Below are 23,056 nucleotides of genomic sequence, written 5' to 3' on the forward strand. Positions count from 1 at the left end.
TTTAATTAAGTTAGAAACTATGTAGAAATTAAGGGGTAGCCATTTTTTTAAAACTTAAGTGAGTGAGTGATTTGCACCACTATCCTCCAAGGATTGTAACCTCAGCTACTTTTTTCAGTAACCCAACATCCAATTGACTGACAAATCTTAATTATCATACTTCCTAAGTATATCCTGTAATCTAACCATTTCTTTCTATCTCCATTAACATCATCTCTCACCTAAACTCCCAAGTGTCCTCCTTGCTTCTTCATCCTTGCCTCACTGATTTTGCAGGATACTTAGAATAAAAGCCACGTTCCTTTTCATGGGTTGTGGTACTTTTCATCATCTTATCTTTACCTCTGTTTTCAACCTCATCTCTGTTTTTTTTTCTTTGCCTTTCACTGAATTATAGATACAGTATAACTTTTCCTATTTCTCAAACATACCAGAGGTCTTCCCTGATTCTTCTGAAGTAACTTTACGCTCCTCACCCAACGTCTCCCTGTATTTTCAGTTATACAGACTTATTTGTTTCTGTGGTGGATGATGTGAGTAAAGTCATCTAGGACCAGACAACGTCCAGGCAACCTGCCAGCTGATTGTGAGCACATGAATTAGCCTAGCCTATAATATGTGGAACAGAATAATATCCAGCTGAGCCAACCCATAGTGTTGTGAGAAAGGTAGTGATTATTTTAACCCAAGTGTTTGAGTGGTTTATCACACAGCAGTAGATAATTGATTTAATTCCTTCGTAGCACTTAGTATCTATAGTTATCTATACATTTCTCTATTTACTTTATTAGTGTCCTCCATTACAATGCGAATACCCTGAGATTCAACGTATTGTGTACTTTGCTTGCTGTCATATCCTCAGCACTGAGAAAGGGGCCTTGAACATAATAAGTACTCAGTAGGTATTTAGTGAATGAATGAAAGAATGAACAAATGAATGTAAAGTAATTCATATAACCTGTTAGAAATGACTTATCTGCTTTTCAGGATTAACTGAAAGACTTCTTGAGTTTTACTTTTGGCTGCTTACGTCACGCAGTAGCTATAGAACCTAGGATAAGTTATGTAACCTCCTGGTTCCTTTGTAATGATTAAGTGAGCTAATTCTTGGAAAGCACTATTGCAGTGTCTGGCACTTACTCCAATAAACTAAAAAGGGAAAAAGCCACAACAATCTGTGAGTGTATTTAGTTGTTCATGGTCTTAACTTTATAAAAATAAAAGCATGGTTTTCTTTTATTATGTGTTTAGTCTCCTAATTTAAATAACTGACTATCTAATCTTGTAGTTTTTTCAGTTTGAGATCTTCATTCTTTTTGAACTGATGCTTAGAACCTAAACTTAATCTGTAAATAAATGCCTAACTTCTCTGTAGAGTAAGTAAATAAGAAATATACCAACAGTATAGAGAAAATAAAAGACTGACTATATTAGTCAGGATAGGCTAGGTAATGCTGCAGTAATAAACTCAAATTTTCAGTGGCTTAAAATGAACCATTTTTTGTTCATGCTGTATGTCCATTTTAGGTCATTTTTGTCATCACCATTCTGATTCCAGGACCTAGAATAACTTTCTGGAATATCGCCAGTCACCGTGGCAGAGGGAAAAGGGAAAGTCGTGAAGTACACACTGACTCAGAGCTTCTGCTCAGTTGTGATTCCAGCAAACACAAGCTACATAGCTAACCTGAGTTCAGCATGGTAGGAAAGACAGTCCCACCATGCATCTAGGAGGAGAAAGAGGATTAGTGTTTTTTCACAGCTCTGATGACTACCACACTAGTTAGTGATGTCTTGCCTGTTACAATGGTCAAATCCAGGAACCAGAAATGAGGTTTATCTTGTCAACGCAACCTGTCTGTGCCTAGTTCTTTTTTCAGTATCAGATTCCTTTACTGTGGTTTTATGTGAGAAGAACTGATGCTTTTATTGATCCTTTTCCCTAGAATGATCAAGTAGGAATTCTAAAGTCTCTATAACTCATACTTTACACATACTTTCATAACGTTCATTTTTACATGGATTTTTCTTTTGAGCCATCAAGTCATTGTTCATAATTGGTGATGTAAGTTTGCCTGTGGGGACAGGGAAATACTGAGCTTTCACCCAGAAAACAGAAGGATATAAACTAGAAAACTTCCTTTTTTTCCCCCTACATTTTCCTCTCTTGTTAACCACTTCCCCTGTCACCATCGTAAACGTACCTACCCAGGATTTAGTCCTAATGTTTTTGTATCTTGCTCCTTTTGCAGGTTGCATTTAGGGTTTTCACTTGTTCATAAGCTCCTCTAGTGGAGGGTGTATAGGGGAAAAAGTACATCATTTTAGTTGCTAGCTGTTCCAAACTCTGTTCCCTATTTTTGTAGATAACAGAGAATTGGTTTAAAATAGCTTCCACAGAAAGAAAATTTATAATGTAATTTAAAAGAATTATGTTCAGGCATCAGCACCAAATGCTTTCATTCTTACAGCATGCTTAGTGCATTGAATAGAAAGTAGTTTGATAGAAGCACTGCAGAATTTGTTTTGATTGCCATCTCTTTGGGTTTTACTACAGTGAGAGAAAAATGGAAGAAAGGGTATTAGCCATTAAAAGTTATTTGGCAGTAGCATTTACTTGGCAGTGAGTTCTCATTTTTTCCTGCCACCCAAGTTATTTTATTTCTTTCTATTGATTTACATAACCCTTTGTAAATGTTTCAATACCATAAAGAACCTAAGATAAAATAAACTATACTCAGTGTTTTTTGGTATGCGTTTATAAAACCTGGGCATTTTTTTTTAACCAAGTTATAGAAAGAAATGTTTCGAGTTTGACACCAGCTGTGCTTGAAATTATGTTTCAATAATGTTATAGTGACAAGGAAACTCCTTATTAGGTTTGTAAGTGCAAATGTTAGATTAAGTATTGAAGTAAAATTTTTATTATACCTCCTCAACTTTTAATATTCTTCTCTATGTAATTGTTTCTCCTGCTTAAAGACTAGCTCTTAAGGATTGCCTTTAGAGGTAGAAGGTGTTTTTCCTGGGGTTTCAGAACTTGGGGGTCATGCTGCTTTTATTGCCTTCAAAGAAGGCTGACCCATGTCTGCTCTGAGGTGTTTGAGTAATTTTTTTCCTGTATTGAAATCTGGAATCAAGAACGTGTCATTTTTCCCAGTTTACTTTCATAAATTTTGCTCATTGCTAATGACTGGAAATAAGTGATTGGAGATTACATCTAAACATTTTAATTGTAGTTAACTACTTAACAATAGTTTCTTTCCAGTGAATTTTAAAAAGTGATTCTCTCAGTGTTTTTAAGGTGAAGGATTACAGGAACAATTATTAATCCAATTATTTATAATCCAGGAAGGGACTTCACTTTTTACTTTGTAGAATTATATATATTTATGAGTACTCACTAGATCTCTTTTTAAAAATTCATGTATTTTTAAAGAAAAGAACATTTAAAATCTTTAAACTTAACTACTAATGTTTCTGCTATATTTTAGAATATTGATTCTCAAACTTTAGTGTGCATCAGTCTCACCTAGAGGACTTGCTAAAACAGGATTTCTGACCGTACACCCAGAGTTCCTGATTAAAAAGTTCTAGGTTAGGGCTGAGAATTCATATTTCTTAAAATTTCCTCGGTAATGCTAATGCTGCTGGTTTGGGGACTACATTTTGAGAACCACTGTTATAGAAAGACATTTCTTCTGAAATGCACTCATACTACTTTACAAAAACAAGCAATTATAGAAGTCATATACTCAAGATTATTAGATGTCTAAATGATTCTTCTAGTAGAAATCTATTTTTTAAACTGAATATATGAAACTCATTTTACAGTACTGAAACCTGGTCCTAAGAATAATATACTTCTTCCACTTTCAAAATAGAAGTTTGTCAAGTTTCCATAACCAACAGCTATGTTATCAAGTAGTTATACTAGCATTATGATGATTAAAGTCATTCGGTGCCTAGAGAATAACTTAAAAAAAAAAAACACAAAACTCTGCTAAATGATCCAAAGAGAATATGTTAATTGGGGAAAACCTGAGATTGAAAGTAATTATGTGGAATATCAAAGCACTGGAATTGCATGTTTCTTTATAAGGCATCTGAAATAATCACCCAAATAAGTCACTGTTAGTATGTATTTATAAGCCTGAAGATTTTTTGTTAATCAGTGGAAACCATAAACTTGGACTGAAACTCTTAAGGCAACTCATCTGGTGGCGTTTAAATCCCGTTTCATTGGGATTTAAGTGGCATTTAAGTCCTATTTCTTTGGATTTTAAGAAGGTTTGATGAGTTCTCTCATCCCTAATTTATTACTTGGGCATGGGTGATAGACCTAATCTTGACTCCTCATTTTTAAAAGTTAGTTTTAACTAGTCAGCAGTGATTTCCCCCAAGTGACTTGGGGAAATAAATAGGCATTAGTGGATGGTGCCAATCCAGAATTCACTGAACACAAAAAATGGTTCTTGGGTTTTTTTCTTACTATCAATCTTTCATGACTTGATAAGTCAGAGAAGTCACGTTGCCCTAGGTCAAATAATACCAAACTGAGGAGGTGCTTCCTTTCATCCACGTGCCATTCTACCCAGTTCACCTGCTTGACATGTATAAGAGTTCTGTCTTGTCATGTGACTGCTAGAATGGTATGCACCACTCAGAATTATTCTTACATGTACGAGTTGCTAATGAAGCGAATGATCAATTGTCAGAAAAGTGGGTAATATTATTAGTGAAGAGATCAAGGAAGTAAGTAGAAAGATGAGGAAGTCAGGCAAAATTTTGGTAATGAATTGGCCTCATGTCATTTTCTTTCCAAATATCCCTAAAAGATATACTCTGCATAGTGTTTGAAACAGAAATTTCCCCAATTGCATTAGTCAAGTGATCACATATCTTAAAACATCATTGTTAGGGAAACAGCGTTGCCACGTTCCCGTATCTGTTTTCTCTCTGGTGAAATCTTAACGGCAAGTTGATTCTCCTCTTGTTGTGTCACTGATAATTTTTGTGTGATAACTATTTAGGGTGTGGTGAGATTGTCTTTGTGAATCATTACTGTGTGTACTTTACTTCTATGACAGTATTTTAAAACATGTATCTCAGGAATGTGGTAGGTAGAGTACTCACTTTAACCAAAAAATTTTTTAAATATTTGTTAAGTCTGGTGAGCTGCAATTCCAGAGTGAGTAGTAAATTTACTTAAATGTGTTTTTGAAGCTATGTAAATTATTCTTAATTATTGTCACAGTGATACCACTTTATTCATTATTTTGTATTAAGATACTTATTTTAAGATAAAAATGATTTTCTTTTTAAAATAGTTTCTATTTCAGACCTTTCATCATTGTAAAGGCTGATTTTTCTCTCACTCAGATACAATTAAGATCAGTCGATTCAGATCATAGGTTTTATTGCATTGTTTCATTTAGATGTGGCTTTTTTCCCTGGGTATTTTTAGGAAGTATTCACTGCCCTCTGAAGTGGAGATTATTTATTTATAGATTATTTTCTGCTCAACTTTGTTCTATAAGAGATATAAAATGCTTATAATAACATACAGAAAATAAACTTAAGAAAAGAGCACAAAAGGAAAACAAGCTTAGGAAAAATAAGAGGTTTGAAGTTGGTGCACGAAATTTGTGCCATGAAGTAAGTGCTCTATTAATTTGACTGTAAATTCTGTTGACAAACTTGAAGATGAAAACACAATCCTTGATGAGCAGGGATCCAAACTTTTGTCTGCCTGCACATCATTCATAAGCACCCCATAACCCCATTATAACATTTCTTTTTTCTTAAAGAGATACTCAAGGGAGCTAGGCTAAGGACGAGGAGGGAGAGAGAGAGCAGAAAGTGAAGTTTGAAGACATCCAGTTCCAAGATTTCTTCCAAGGAAGTTACTTCCACTATAGGATTCATTGATTTGTAGGATTCACATAATTCATAAATTCAAATAGAAACAAATTGTTCAGGACAGGTACTGTTATGTATTAGCATAAGCCAGACAGATTTCTCCTGTGGGCCCTAATGATTCAGTGCACGCCCTTCACAGCATCCTTGTTATGACCAGGTGAATGAATTGTATAAACATCAGCAGTAAAGGAATCAGACATGTATGAGCTTGAGAGAGGCCTCTGATTCAGTAATTCAGTATCACGGATGCTCTTTCCAGTTGGTCAGAATGCCTGGTGGCGGGACTCAAGCTTCTTGATCTCTTTGGGAAATGGGTAAGCTGATTTTTCACTTCTGGTCCACAGTAATTGACAGCAGTACTAAATCTTGTTTTAAATTTTTATAATTTCATTGCAGTTAAAAAAAATCTGGTCAGAAAGCAGATATCCTTAATATATCTCATTTGTAGTAAATAAGATTTGAAGACATAGGTGAGTTTAAATATCAGAATTGCCTTTGGATTTTGTTAAGTGATTATAGCAAGTACCATTTCTTTACTGTGAAAAAGGAAACTTACAAACTCAACATGACATCATTCAATCAGTAGAGCATTTTTCTCAGTCTTGTCTGAACTATAAATACCAAGAACTTTCTTATGTGTATAAAGTTATAGAATTAGTCTTAATTGAAGCTTTGCTGCATCTGCTGCTAAGTCGCTTCAGTCGTGTCTGACTCTATGCAACTCCATAGATGGCAGCCCACCAGGCTCCCCCATCCCTGGGATTCTCCAGGCAAGAACACTGGAGTGGGTTACCATTTCCTTCTCCAGCGCGTGAAAGTGAAGTCGCTCAGTTGTGTCTGACTCTTAGCGACCCCGTGGACTGCAGCCTGCCAGGCTCCTCCGTCCATGGGATTTTCCAGACAAGAGTACTGGAGTGGGGTGCCATTGCCTTCTCCAATTGAAGCTTTGCAGTTATATGTAATAGGTCTCCCTCTCCATAAAGATACATATACATTATGTTATGAATGGCAGGAAAACCTCTTGAAAAATTTCTCATCTGTTTAGGGAAGAGGTAATAGATAGGCAGATCTTACTGGATTTAAGCTTGGAAGATAAATGGAAACAGTAGTTCCTCTTCAAATGGACCAAAATGACCCCACAAAATATACATAAAATGTTTTATCGATATCTATCTTTTACCAGAATAAGAACTTGAAAGGGAAAATCACAAAGCTATATAGTTCTGTGGTTGTAAAAACATTTTAAATATACCAAATTCTTCTTTGCAGTGTTTTATCAGTTACATTTCAGTGTCCATCACCTGGTTGGTTATCACTTTGATTTGTCATCAGAGAGAAAGAATGACACATAGACATTATAATATTTGGTTCCTTACACTTTGATTTCTAATTAAGTCCTAGCTTTAGGGAGCCACTTTGTGCTAGGATGTCAGGCTGCAGGCCTTAGCCAAGTCCTTCGCCATCCCCATGCACACACCCACACACAGTCACTCATGCTCACAGGGTAGTGTCTAATTACAGGTTCTGTTCGTGATTTTAACCTATTCATTGTAAACACTGACCCTGAAGATGAGAACCACAACGGGGGGTAGCTAACAAACTTTGATTTCTCTCTCTGTGTTAAAAATTGAATGCATTATCTCATGTAATCTGTACAACTCCATAAGGCAGGTACTATTATTATTTCTGTTCTACAGTGAAGAAACTAAGAAGAGAAAGATTAAGTTAGCTTGTCACATTGCTAATAACAAGAGGGTCAGTGTTCAAAGTAGTCAGTCGATTCAACAGTCTGCTCATATCCTGACTCTTCTGTACTGCCATCATGACTTGACATCCAGCTTGGATCTCATATAATTCTTTTAAATATATTTTGACAATGAAGAAATTGGTGACACAGTCTTATTGGGTAATAAAAAGGATTAAGTTACAGAGATAGAAAAAGTAAAGGTTGGCTGTTTATTCATTCAACTCAGAAGTATAGCATCATCTTATATCTCATTTTTGTAAATAGTATTCTTTTTATTGGCATTATTTTTATTCAGAAAAAAATTGATATGACATTTATTCTCTTCATACAAAAAAATGATATACTTCCCCCCTTTTTTAGATTTTTTTAAAGCTTTTTATGAATAAGGTTTTATTTTAGAGTATTTTTAGATTTAGAGAAAAGTTAAAAAGAATATAGGAAATTCCCATATGCCTATATCTAGTTTTCTCCGCCATTAACATCCTCCATTAGTGTGGTACATTTGTTACAATTAATGAACCAGTGTGGATACATTTTCTTTACCCAAAATTGATACTTTGCTCAGATCCCTTAGTTCTCACTTGCTGTCCTTTTTATGTCATGAGTCCCTTTTAAGAAACCAAATTAAATTTAATTGTTATATCTCATTAGACTCTTCTTGGTTGTGACAGTTTCTCAGACTTTACTTTATTTCGATGACCTTGACAGTCTTGAGAAGTACTGGTCAGGTATTATGTAGACTGTCTCTCAGTTGGGATTTATATGTTTTTCTCATTGAGTAGCCTAGTGTTATGGCTTTGAGGGAAGAAGGTTGCAGAGATAAAATGCCATTGCCAAAGCATTGTAGTAAAAGTAGACACTAGCAACATAACTTAACTACTGTTGATGTTAACTTCAGTCAAACACTGGCTCTGCAAGTGTTTGTCAGGTTTCTCCACTGTGAAGTTATTCTTTTTTCCCCCTTTTCATACTTTAATCTTTGGAAAGAAGTCAGTGTGCAGCCCACACTTAAAGAGCGAGCGGTCATATTCCACCTCTTTGGGGGCAGAATATTGACACAAATTGTTTGGAATTCTTCTGATTTAGAAATTTGTCTGTTCTCCCCTACTTACTTATTTCTTTAATAATTTATTTATAGTATTATGAACTCATGGATATTTATTTTATACTTGGGTTATAATCTAATATTACTTTATTTTGTTGTCCACTTTAGCTTTGGCAACTACAAGCGTTTTGTTTGTTCCCATGTTCCTTTGACAAAACCCCATAATTGTGTGTTTTTTCAAGTACTTCCTTACTTCTGGCAAAATTCATTGCTGGTACTACATTATTTTTTAAAAAACTAAAAAGCTAGCTAATTAGGTAGGCTGCTTCAATTTTCTTCGAAGGAAAAATGTGCTACCTGCTTTTTTGACTATTGAGGACAATGAAAAGGAAAGGGTAGCATTTTTTGTACTTTTACTTCATTTCTCAAAATCAAGTAATATTTATTTCTCCCACATAGTATAACGATTTTACCCAGTCACCTTTGATCCCTTTCCCCACCCCCACCCCCACCCCCGCCACCCAGGGGTTAATCTGTTTGTGGTTTGCCTGTTTTGGAGGATCAGCATGTGTTTTGGATGTTCTTTTTTCCTTTTCTTTGTTCTTAGCAGTGGAGAATGAAGGGTCCAAGTCAAAGGAGAAACTGAAGTAATAGCATCCACTTATTTAGAGTGGCTCTCCTGTTCCTGTGTCTCAAGTGTTTCAACAGGAGCTATTTCCCAACTGATAACACCCGTTACCTCCAAAGGGAATAGTTATATAGAATGTTGGTTTTCATTATGATGCACTTGTATGTTAGAATTTTTTAAAATAATGGGCTTATATTTCTTTTATAATCTGGAAAATAATAATAGAGGTTTATTTTTAGAGTCAGTGGAAATGCAAAGAAAAGAACTTACCCTTTCTGTGGTTTGAAATGCTTTAGAACTTAACTTTTTCCACCCTTGATATACGGAACACTAGGTTATTTTGCATGAGTTCTGTTTAGCTCTACCTGTGTTTTTTCACTAGTTTAGCTGCATTAGTGAAACTGGCACATCTGCACAGTTACTTTATGTAACTGCAAGATTATATTTAGATTTAAAGATTACTTGAATTCTGTGATGATTGTCTCAAGTATGTAAGGCTTCTCTTTAGCAAGGTTATAAATACAGTATATGTAGAGACCATTCTTCATGTATTTCTCATAAAAAGTAATCTTGGTGTGTTGCTGTAAAGGAATAGGTAGGAATCTTTCCTACTGGTTCTTGATTTTGCTGCTTTTCCATGCTGTCCTGAGATTTGTTTTCTTTTTTATTTATAGCCATTGGTTTTTCTGCTCCACACCTGCTGAACCTTAACACCCTGAGATTACTTAACGTTTTGTGTCCTTTCTCTCTCCTTTAACTCTCCAGCATTTACTTGCCAACTCAAGGAAAGCGTTTTCCAGATTTTCATGGGATATGGCTTGGTCTCAAAATGAGAGTGCCCTGTGGCCACTTACCTAAGTGCTTTCAGGCTCTAGAAGGAAACAACTCCACTCTCTATTTCTCCAACTCTCCCTACTGCCCCCTGCCAAAAAAAAATCTAAAAGTTTAAGCTGTTGCTATCCCATTTAGAAATTAAGATATTCCAAGATTTAATAGTAGAAAGAATAAGTAAAATATTGATAGGGCTTTATTTACATTTATTTGTGTCACTTTAGAAACCATAAAATACATCCTTATGTCCTATGTGTTCTTATTTTTATGCACAGAACAACCAAACATTTATATAACTCAAAACCAAAGAAGTTTGTTTTACTATAACATTTGTTTGATACATTTTAAATACAGCACCCTCCCTGCACCTGGATGTGTTCACCAGCTCAAAAATTTTCTTAAACCCCATCCTTTTAGGGTTTTTGTGCAGGCTTCATCACACAGGCACGATCCATCATCATAGAATCAGTTTCTGGCTCCTCTTGCCCTCCTAGAGGATGGAAGTGGGCTGGGGCTGAAAATTTCAAGCTTTTAAACATGGCTTGGTCTTTCTGGTGACCAGCCCCCATCCTGAAGCACTCTAGGAACCTACCTCATGAGAATAAAAGATGGATCTAACACCCTGGAAATTCCAAGGGATTTAGAAGCTCTGTTTCAGGAACTGGAATCAAAGACCAAATATTAGAACAAAAGATGACCTTAGTACCTTTATCACTTAGGAAATTATAAGGGTTTTTGGAGCTCTGTGACAGGAACCAAAGGCAGAAAACAATATATAATTTCTTATTTTCCAAAGAGTAAAGGAAATTGAGGCAGAACAGTAAGGCAAGGAGTATAGGAATAGGGTGGTATCTGAAGGGAGAATGAGGTGTGTGGTCAGGTAGGAGAGGATCCAGATGAAGGGTTGAAGCTGACTGTGTAAGAGAAAAGGAGTGAATGGCAGTGTAGAGTATCTGAGAGGGTAGAAAGCTATAGGGTCCAACTCATAGATGGAGGAATTAGCCAAAACAAGAAGTGTGGAGGAAGGAGAATACAGTGTATGCAGCAGATATTTTCCAAAAGAGGATCTATTATTTGACCATGGAACTTTTATTCACAGAGCATTTTGAAGGACATACTAGTCCTTCAAAATATACTTGGGGAAATACTACCCTAAAACATAACTATCTTTTGAACTTTCTAAGGCGTCAGTTACTGTTCACTTGTTACACAAGAAGCTGTAACAGATACTGAAAATTGTTTCTTTTTTTTCCTTAGTGGATTTTAATCCTGAATTATTTTTAGAGTAAATTAAGAGTAATTTTGGAAAAGGCAATGGCACCCACTTCAGTACTCTTGCCTGGAAAATCCCATGGACAGAGGAGCCTGGTAGGCTGCAGTCAGTCCATGGGGTCGCGAAGAGTCGGACACAACTGAGCGACTTCACTTTGACTTTTCACTTTCATGCATTGGAGAAGGAAATGGCGGTCCACTCCAGTGTTCTTGCCTGGAGAATCCCAGGGACAGAGGGGCCTGGTGGGCTGCCGTCTATGGGGTCGCACAGAGTCGGACATGACTGAAGTGACTTAGCAGCAGCAGCAGCAGCAAGAGTAATTTTAAATAGTGAAATGCTCTTTGTACTTTCTTAAGATTAGTCTACAAGAGCGAAGAAATTATATATTAGTGTAGGTTTATATTTTATTCACTTTTGCTAGATTCTTGTCATTAATTACATAGATTTTAATGTAAAGATGTTCTTTTGATAGAATTCATTTTGTATTGAGGTTAAAAGAAAATTTTACCTTGAAAATTAAGTTAGAACATCCTAAAGTTTTTTTTTTTAGTGAATTGGTTCATTAAATTCTGAACCACTAAATCTTGAGCTTTGTAGTTCATAAATAGTATCTGTTATCTCCTTTAATCTGGCAACCACAAAAAACTTCCTGCAGAGAAACAACTTACATTTTAGCATTTTGCTTGCTTACCTTTCTGCTTTTTAATTTTTTTCTTCCACCCTAAACCTTTGTTAAAGGTGATGCTCATGCCACATGATCATGTTACTGGAAAGTAATGTTGGGAGATTTGTGAAAGAAAGGAGAAAAAAAATGCTTTCTACTGAAAAAGAAATGGGTCAATAGACCACAAGATCTAATGTTGAATTCTGTGCTCACACTAAAGGCATATGTCAAGACTCCTACCTTCTTAGTCACCAAGTAACTTCTTAAGAATACTGTTCTTTTCTTTAATAGATCACATTCTAATCACTTTATGACTTCAGTATATTTTTTAGAGCATGGAGTAGCGATACCGAACTCATTTATCATTTAGTCTGTCTCCACTTATTCCAGTTATATTAATCAGAATGTTGTAATCATTTTATTCTTCAAATATTCATCAAAGCTTCCTTGTTTTAAGGCCCTGTACAGAGTGTATCCAAAGTACAAAGGTGAAAGAGGCATAGTCTCTTTCCTGAAGGATTTTATAGTCTCTTAGGGGAAATAGGAGAAAAAGATAAATGTCTACAGACAGAATATGATCAGCATGTTAATTGTACCAGTAACTCTGCACAAACTGCAAGTAACATTTCTTAGATTTTCCTAGTTGTTCAAACTACTCTTTCTGTCCAGTTACTCAGAAGTAATAAACATTTATGGTGTTTCCAGTTTATTTATAATGTTGTTAATATTGTTTTTCTTAGTTTTAGCTAACACTTATTAAGAATTTCACAAATGCCAGGAACTACTCTGAGTACCATACATACATTATCTCATTTAATCCTTATCAGAATCTTATTATTTTCACCTTTCAGATGGAGAAACTAAGGGTTAGAGAATTCAAGAAACTTGCCTGTGATAAATTTACAACCAGTAAATGTCAGAGTTGAGCTGCAGACCTAGGCTCTCTAATGTCAGAGGCTTATCTTAATTACTCTATTACATTCTCTCTCTATGGACCTTGCCAATACCTCTGCTCTTTTAACAGAGGAAAACAGCTTCAGGATTGAAAGGAAAGCCATCAACAGTGTCTGTTCATTTATTTTAATTAGCTGTTGACGTGATCTTAAAACAGAAAATAGCCTGCCAAAGAGTTCAAACTTACTATCACCGTGGTTGTGTGTCCTTGTACACACAGCTTCTTTAGTGTGGCTCGTTCTTCTCACTCTTCATAGCTCAGCTTCAGAATCCTCTCTAGGAAGTTCCCCCATCTCTCTGTCTGCCCCACCACCCAGGAGGTCCTCTTTCTCCCACTATGTTGTCCTCGTCTGTGTGCTCTCCAAGCAGCCTGCTTTCATCCCTGTCATAACACCAGTTGTATGATTGAATTGTCTACATTTTTTAATAGAAGGGACTGCCCTTCATTTTAGCAATCTCAGTGTCCAACACGGTGTCTGGCCTGTGGTGAGTATGCGAAAACTGTTGAATGGATGGATGTTTGACTCAAGTGTTTTGAGGCTTGTGCAAAACACTCTGGAAGCCACCTCACATCACTTTGATAGTGGTGCTTATGCGGGACAATGTACCTTTTGGCTCTTAAGGGTTTCTGGTGAATAACAAGTGCTTTTCATTTTCCTGAAGCCTTGAGGTCATAGATGGCGAGGAAGGAGGGAATGCTGCTAGTAGATTCTCTGAGTGGGGCGGAGGACACTGGTGTTCTGCTTCCTTCCCTCCCTAGTGAGAACAGGGCCATGCTTTAAAGTTAGGGGTAAGATAGTGTCAAACATGTAACCTCAGAGTCTGTCAGTAGCCCACTGTTGACTGATTGGGACCTCTGACAGGTACTGGCCAGGTCCACACTGTTTGGACCCATAGTTTTTTAATGCAACTTTATATCCCCACCAATCAGCAAGTTTGAACCTTTGTAGCTCATTGTGAAGATCATTCTTAAGTGTTTACCCCTGACTTGAGATCCCTATCTTCTTTATCATAAGTTTGTAGACTAGCAGCACCATCATCTATCAGATGGCTGGAAAACTACCCCTTCCCCCACCATTTATTGACTGGATGACTGTAAGTAAGACAGTGGAGCTTCTTTGGGCCTCAGTCCTCTCCTTTTGAAAGTGAGAGTCCTGTTTTTTGTGTTCCTGAGACCATAGAACTAAACTGGATTACTTCTCAAGGTCCATTCTCTATCCATTTTAAGATACATAATTTATATGAATTACTTATCAGTGTGCCATTGTTCACTGAGAGGGCTGATCAAAATATTTTTCCCCTCTAGAGATTATGTATTTGCCATTGGTTTGCCATTTAGCAGTGCTCAAATTCTAACACATGAATGTATTGCATTTAGTGTGTTGATTTTTAACCCCAAAGTTTCCTGGTATTAGGATTATTAATATCACATGGAGGCCTCTTATAGTGATTGTTTTTCTTTTATATTTTTCTTTAGGGGTAAGGGCCTAATATGCTAAGCAAGAATATACTGCCAGAGTATTTACCTAAGGACACCTAGTACCTTTGGGGCATGTTACATCAATCAACACATGAGATAAAGGCTGAAATGTTTTTGTCTAGGCCCTTCAACTCTCTACTCTCAAAAAAAAAGTTCTTAAGTATTATGTAAAAGCCCTTATACTTTACCAAAAGCCTTACTTCCTGAAAACAGAAATCAGATTTTAAGAGTTAAGAACTATAGTCATCAGAAAAAGGTATCTCCTTTGGTATTACCGTAAATACATAAATAGATCATTGTCCTGTTCTCCACCAAGAAAGAAATGCACAGTATACAACATTTTAACAGTGAGAGTATCTGTCAATGGGCTCCTAACCCCCCCAACTCTATCCTTATTCTACTGTTCCATACAACTGCAACCTTCCTGTTAGTTGGGTTTTTTTTAACATTTTATTATGAAAATTTTTTAAATACATCAAAGTTTAAAGAATTTTATAGTGGATATCTACATACTCAATTCTTTGATTCTACTATTACCGTTTTACTATACTTTCTTCTTTAGGTGTCTGTTGTTCTGTCTTCTGTCCATTCATAAGTTCATGTGGACTTTTTATGCATTTCAAAATAGATTACAGATATCTATATTTATACCTATTCTCTCTTGATCAGTATTTTCATTTCTGCCAAAACTGACTGAACTCTTGTGTGTAGGCATGACCATTTCTGACTGACTCATTCAAGGCTTTACCCATATCACAAGCCTTTTCCTACAGTGCTGTTGGCCTATATGAAGTGGTTTTCACAGAATAGACCAGTGACATTCTAGAGGGACATTCTAATCAGCACTATCCAATAGAAATATAATGTTATTTAAAATCTTCTAGTAGCCACATTAAAAATGTTAAAAGTGAAAAGTTCACCTGTTTGGTAAAATAACTTTAGCTTTTTTTTAACCCATCGTAATCCAAAATAGCATTTCAACATGTAATTAATACGTTAGTAATTACTAATGAAAATATTTTATATTCTATTTATATGGTAATTTTCATGGAAATCCAGTATATCTCAATTCTGATTAGTTCTATTTCAAGTGCTTAGTAGTAACTTTAGCCAATATATTGAACAGTATAGTTCTAGACCTTCAAACTTAATGGGTATACCATTCCTCCTCATAAATGTCCAATGTCTGAAAGTGCTGACAGAGCAGTCAAATTTCCTAATGAATGTGAAAGAAGTAGTGATATTCATCACAGCAAACCCTAATTATACCCTTTCATGTTGAGGCCATTTTTATTCATTTCCTTGTCAGAAACTTCCCATTTTTTTCTTTCAATCACTTCTCATCTACACTCAGAGTTGAGTTACATTCCCTATACCAATATTGAGTGTATTTTATTACTTTTCTGCTACCCTTCTAATATCAGGGTTTACCAGTTTGTCTTCTCTCATTTTTTGCTAGAACACTCTTTCTAGAACAGGTAAGAACTTTAAATTTCACTTGTAAAAATTAAGACTACATGCTAGTGTTAAAATATTAATGAGTCCAGTTATAAAAATTAAAAATTGATCTATGGTAGAATTGTTCTATATCCTGATTGCAGTATTAATTAAAAGTTGTAAAATTGTGTTTGTGCACCTGTATGCATGCGTGCACACATACACAAGCACAAATGAAGAAATTGACTAGTTGTTATAAATTGAAGTTTTTACTTTATTGGCTAGAAGAAAGAGTTTTGTCTGAGTAACTGGAAAGATGTTCCTATTTATGAAGAGTAAAGGATCAGTTAGTATATTTTATCCAGAAAGTGGATGAGGAGAAGCCACAGGTCATACAAAATTTATCTGATTTCAGATACATCTGGGTGGTTTTTATTTTTAACTTTTAGCTTCTAGTTATGTGTTGACCAGCACATAGCAAAAACTTAGATTGGGAATTTGGCAGGAGTAGCAAAAATAACTAATAATTCCGATAGTGACACAATTTTGGAGGAAGAGGCTCATGTTAATAAGTATTAATTGTCTTGAAAAATCTACATATGTGACTAGCTAGAAGTACCTTAAATGTTGCCTAATTCAGGTATTGGATAAATAGATTGATTTGAATCCCTGGAAGACTAAGACATGCCTACTGAGTTTCTGATAAAAAGAGCAAAACAATTCCCCTCCTCCAGTTTTCTTGAGCAGAGCAAGTCACACACTGTAGGCTTCATGACCACATCACACTGCATCTTTTTTTTTTTTTTTGTAAAAATATGGAACACTTCATGAATGTGTGTGTCATCATCGCATGGGGGCCATGCAAATCTTGTCTGTATCATTTCAATTTTAGTATATGTACTGCCAAAGCGAGCACTCACATTACATCTTAATAGGACTGGCTCAGATGCCACCATGAAACTGATGAACATTTTTAGTGGGTGTATAACACTGAAAAGATTATTTTTTAATGTTTTTCTTAGATTATCATTTTATTCATGCTTTGCAATTACCTTATTCATTTACTTGTTTTTGTTTCCTAACAGTTTCCCACCTACCAAGAATGTAAGTTCCATGAGAATAGGGACCTTACCCCTTTTGTTCACTGCTGTATTCCAAGCACTTAAAACCATGCCATGCACATAATGACTGCTCAGTAAATATTGTCAAAAGAACGAGTGATTATCTTTATAGATTCATCAGTAAATAACGATTAGCCAAGAGAAAATATCGCCAGGGCATATGCTCTGTATACTCTAATGACTGTCAGTGCTGTTCATGATAAAAAGCTACACCTTATCCTTTTCACTTATCAGAATATTTGTTTGTTTCTTTTGTCAATCATCTTTCGATGATGAGAAAAACAGGGTATTACAAAGAATACTGTCTGTCAGGGAAGCAGGGTACTATTCAGATCTAGAAATAGGAAAATGATAAAAGCCAAAATAGCAATACCTATAGTATTTTATATTTTGGGAAAGAGTTATGTACTGTTTTAGAAGAAGAAATTATCAATAGACAAATGTCTGTTATCAATAGACAAATGCAGAGGTTGTGAAGTTTTATAAATTCTTATTCTGATTTGTGTCAAGGAATACGCAAGAATGGACATGTCTTTCTAAAACAATGCTTTTAAATGGCTGGGTGCCTAGATTGCCTATTGAGTATAGGCCTTCATACTTACTAAAGATTGGAAGAGTTATTATTTTTTGTCTTTAAAAAAAAATTTGTTGAATAAAAAATGGAAAGATCAGAAAAAATAAACTCTGGTTAGGATCTGATGTAGGGCTCTGTTCCCAACTCTGTTGCTACCTCCCTTTATGATCTTGGGTGGTCTCTTTTTTTGAACCCCAATTTCCTTGTTTATAAAATGAGAAGACCAGGCTTAATAATCTTTAAAGACTCTCAGCTCTAAAAAACTTAATGATTCCATCAGGCTCCCCATGAACAGCAATGCATTTCTTCCAAAAGAGGGTGCTGTGGTTTTTCTGAGTGCTCTAGCATTTTCTTGAGAGGAACTGAAAAGAGGTGCAATCTCAGCTTAATTTCCTGTCTTTAGACTTTACGCTTTTGAGAAATACTGATTCCTTAAATTTATTTTGGAGAAGGAAATGGCAATCCACTCCAGTACTCTTGCCTGGAAAATTCCATGGATGGAGGAGCATGGTAAGCTACAGTTCATGGGATTGCAAAGAGTCCAACACGACTGGGCAACTTCACTGAACTCACTAAATTTATTTAGTTGTTTAGTTGAGGTGACATAAACTAATTCTTGATGTTGTTGATACTTTTAAAAGCTTTTTTTAATATGTTGATTTAGAAAATCTGGCAAATAAAATTTCTAAGAAGAAATAAAAAATGCACAGTCTTAACACTATTAACATTTTAGTGTATTTCTGAGGGTTTTTTTTTAATCATTCAATTTTTCCCATATCTATATCTAGAGAGAATGGGAGAGGGAGTAGAGATTTTATTTTGTTTTTGGCTTTTCCCATCTGGTGAGACTTTCTATAGAATTTGTTTTGGGAACTATTGTTTATATAGCCACATTCTTATTCAATATTTAGGTTGTTTCATATTTTAATATTAAAAATAGTGTTGTAAAGAATATCTTGGATGTGAATCTGTGACATAATATGTTCAGATTTCTGAATCAAAAGCTATAAACATTTTACAGTTCTTGATACATTTGTCAAACTGCTTTCCTGAAATAAAGCCATTTTGATCAAATCATATATGGAATCATGCAATGTGTGACTTCTTATCTCAGGCTTCTTTCTTTTTTTTTTAAATTCAAGTATAATTGACATATAACACCATAGTTTCAGGTGTACAATGAAATGATTGGGTAATTGTACACAGTGTGAAATGATCACCACAATTGGCTTCTTTTAATTAGCATGTTTTCAAGGTTTATCCATGTTGTAGCATGTATCAGTTCTTCATTTCTTTTTATCATCAAATAATATACCATTGTATAGATATACCACATTTTGTTTATACATTTATCAATTTTATTATTTTCACTTTGGGGTTATTATGAATAACAATGTGTATGAATATTTGTGTACAGACTTTTGTGTGGATATGTATTTTTGTTTCTCTTGGCTGTATATCTAGAAATTGAATTGCCAAGTCATATGGTAACTCTTTGTTTAATCATTTGAGGAACTATCAGACTGTTTTCCAGAGTGACCACACCATTTTACATTCCCACTAGTAAATATATAAGGGTTCTAATTTCTCCATATTCTCATTCACAGTTGTTACTGTCTTAGTCATCATAGTGGGTGTAAAGTGGTATCTTATTGTGGTTTTGATTTGCCCTGTTGGCTAATGATGTTGATCATCTGTTAATATGCTTATTATCTATTTGCTTATCTTCTTTGCAGAAATGGCTATTCAGATCTTTTGCCCATGTTTAAATTGGGTTAATTTTATTATTGAGTTGTAAGAATTTTTTATGTATATTTTGGATACTGAACTTTTATCAGATATAGAATTTGTAAAAATTTTCTCTGATTCTATGATTCTTTTTACTTTCTTAATGTGTCCTTGGGACCACAAAAATTTTGAATGTTGATATGCCAGCAAATTTGGAAAACTCAACAGTAGCCACAAGACTGGTAATGGTCAGTTTTCATTCCAATCCCAAAGAAAGGCAATGCCAAAGAATGCTCAGACTACCACACAATTGCACTCATCTCACACGCTAGTAAAGTAATGCTCAAAATTCTCCAAGCCAGGCTTCAGCAATACGTGAACCATGAATTTTCAGATGTTCAAGCTGGAAGCAGAGGAACCAGAGATCAAATTGCCAACATCCGCTGGATCATGGAAAAAGCAAGACAGTTCCAGAAAAACATCTATTTCTGCTTTATTGACTCTGCCAAAGCCTTTGACTGTGTGGATCACAATCAACTGTGGAAAATTCTGAAAGAGATGGGAATACCAGACCACCTGACCTGCCTCTTGAGAAACCTATATGCAGGTCAGGAAGCAACAATTAGAACTGGACATGGAACAACAGACTGGTTCCAAATAGGAAAAGGTGTACATCAAGGCTGTATATTGTCACCCTGCTTATTTAACTTCTATGAAGAGTACATCATGAGAAACACTGGGCTGGAAGAAGCACAAGCTGGAATCAAGATATCAGAAATATCAATAACCTCAGATATGCAGATAACACCACCCTTATGACAGAAAGTGAAGAACTAAAAAGCCTCTTGATGCAAGTGGAAGAGGAGAGTGAAAAAGTAGGCTTAAAGCTCAACACTCAGAAAACTAAGATCATGGCATCCAGTCACATCACTTCATGGGAAATAGATGGGGAAACAGTGGAAACAGTGCCAGACTTTATTTTGGGGGGCTCTAAAATCACTGCAGATGGTGATTGCAGCCATGAAATTAAAAGACACTTACTCCTTGGAAGGAAAGTTATGACCAACCTAGGTAGCATATTCAAAAGCAGAGACATGCCTTTGCCAACAAAGGTCCATCTAGTCAAGGCTATGGTTTTTCCCGTAGTCATGTATGGATGTGAGAGTTGGACTGTGAAGAAAACTGAGCGCTGAAGAATAGATGCTTTTGAACTATGGTGTTGGAGAAGACTCTTGAGAGTCCCTTAGACTGCAAGGAGATCCAACCAGTCCGTCCTAAACGAGATCAGTCCTGGGTGTTCATTGGAAGGACTGATGCTGAAGCTGAAACTCCAATACTTTGGCCACCTCATGTGAAGAGTTGACTCATTGGAAAGGACTCTGATGCTGGGAGGGATTGGGGGCAGGAGGAGAAGGGGACGACCGAGGATGAGATGGCTGGATGGCATCACTGACTCGATGGACATGAGTTTGAGTGAACTCTGGGAAGTGGTGATGGACAGGGAGGCCTGGTGTGCTGCGGTTCATGGGGTCACAAAGAGTCGGACAAAAGACTGAGCGACTGAACTAAACTGAATGTCTAATTTATCTAATATTTTTCTGTTGTTTTCATATCTTAAGAAACCATTGCCTAATCTAAGATCATAAAATTTGTGCCTTGTTTGCTACAGTTTTATAGTTTCAGCTCTTACATTTAGATCTTTGATCAGTTTGAACTGATTTTTATATATGGCATAAAGTATGGACCTAACTTTGTTCTTTAGTTTATGGATCTCCAGTTGTCTGGCATAATTTGTTAAAAAAGCAATTCTTTCCCCAGTTGAATTATCTTAGAACTCTTTTTAAAAACCAGTTGACCGCACGCTCCCCCTGACCCCTGCCCTCCCTAAATCAATTGACCACAAAACTGAAGGTTTTAACAGACCTTCAGTTCTGTTTTATTGATCTTAATGTTTATTCTGAGGCTAGTACCATACAGTCTCGATTACTGTAGCTTTATAGTAGATTTTGAAATTGGCAAGTATAAGTCCTCCAACTTTTTCTTTTTCAAGATTGTTTTGCCTGTTTTGAGTCCATGTGAATTTTTAGAATCAGCTTGTCAGTTTCTACAAAGAAGCCATCTGAAATTTTGATAGGGATTGCATTGAATCTAGATATTTTTAGGTGTTTTAAAAATAAATGATGAGACTGACATTTTTATATGTTTGTTAACAGTTATTTGAATTCATATCATTTCTGTAAGTTCATATGTTTATGCTTTTTTCTACTGGGCTTATTAATATTTATTTACTTTGTATGCACTCTTTGTAAATTAACTTATTGGCCCTTATGATATTTATTGTAGATATTTTCTTGATTTGCCTTTTCATGTTGCTTAGGGCTTCCCTGGTGGCTCAGATAGTAAAGAATCCACCTGCAATGCAGGAGACCTGTGTTCAAACCCTGGGTCAGGAAGATCCCCTGGAGAAGGGAATGGCTACCCACTCGAGTCATCTTGCCCAGAAGAGCCCGGTGGGCTACAGTCCATGGGTTGCAAAGAGCTGTACATGACTGAGCAACTAACATGTCACTTTTTTTTCATGAACTTTGGTATATAGAAATTTTGAGTTTTTAAGAAATCAGGTCATTTTTTTTCCTTTTTTTTTTAAATTTAGAAAATCTTGCTTCTTCCTGAATTAATTCTTAGTAAAGCAGGTGAACCTTGGCCACCTTGATCCAGAAAGTCAGGTTAGTTAAACAATTTAAAGTTAGATTATTACATTTTTAAACTCACTTATTCTTAAAATATATATGTTTTGTTAGTATTAAAAAAAATCTTAAAATAACTTATAATACATCAATCTACCTTAATCCCTTGGTTTTTTTGTGTTATTTTTGTAAGTAAGCCAGCAAGAAAAACACCAGTTCAGTATACTAACACATATATATGGAATTTAGAAAGATGATAACAATAACCCTACATGTGAGACAGCAAAAGAGACTCAGATGTACAGAACAGACTTTTTGACTCTGTGGGAGAGGGAGAGGGCCGGATGATTTGGGAGAATGGCATTGAAACATGTAATATCATATAAGAAATGAATTGCCAGTCTAGGTTCAATGCAGGATACAGGATGCTTGGGGCTGGTGCACTGGGGTAACACAGATGGATGGTATGGGGAGGGAGGTAGGAGGGGGGGTTCAGGAGTGGGAACTTATGTACACCCATGGCAGATTCATGTTGATGTATGGCAAAACCAATACAGTATTGTAAAGTTAAAAAAAAATTAATAAAAAAAAATCATAAAAAGCAAAAAAAAAAGGAAAAAAGAAACTTACCAGTTTAATGCAATTACTGTATCTTCCATGGATGAATATGTCTCTTTCCTTGCCTGATCATCAATTGAGATAAAATAAAATTATATATAAAATATTGAAAAAAACTCACTTATTCTTAAAATATATGTAATAGACATGTTTTGTTAGTATTAAAAAAAACAAATTTTAAAATAATTTATAATACATCAATCTATCTTGGGTTTTTTGTGTTATTTTTGTTTTCCCACAAACCTCACCAAAATATCTTGCTATTATATGTAATAGTTACTATGATAAAAGAGTATTCTATGCACATTCCTGTCATTGTGCATTCAGCACAACAGTGTAACTTCAAG

At 35.5% G+C, this 23,056-nt stretch overlaps 1 protein-coding gene and 1 non-coding gene across 2 annotated transcripts in view; one reads left to right on the forward strand and one right to left on the reverse strand.

The window, feature by feature from the left end:
- Positions 1–23,056, forward strand: part of PRORP (protein only RNase P catalytic subunit) — a 138,175-nt gene that overhangs the window by 64,228 nt on the left and 50,891 nt on the right. The gene's annotated exons all lie outside the window — the stretch shown is intronic.
- LOC128067168 (U6 spliceosomal RNA) lies at positions 16,791–16,897 on the reverse strand. Its single transcript, XR_008201369.1, has one exon. It is a non-coding gene; the product is annotated as a U6 spliceosomal RNA (small nuclear RNA).

The sequence above is a fragment of the Budorcas taxicolor genome, chromosome 21, assembly GCF_023091745.1.
Source record: "Budorcas taxicolor isolate Tak-1 chromosome 21, Takin1.1, whole genome shotgun sequence".
NCBI lineage: Eukaryota > Metazoa > Chordata > Mammalia > Artiodactyla > Bovidae > Budorcas > Budorcas taxicolor.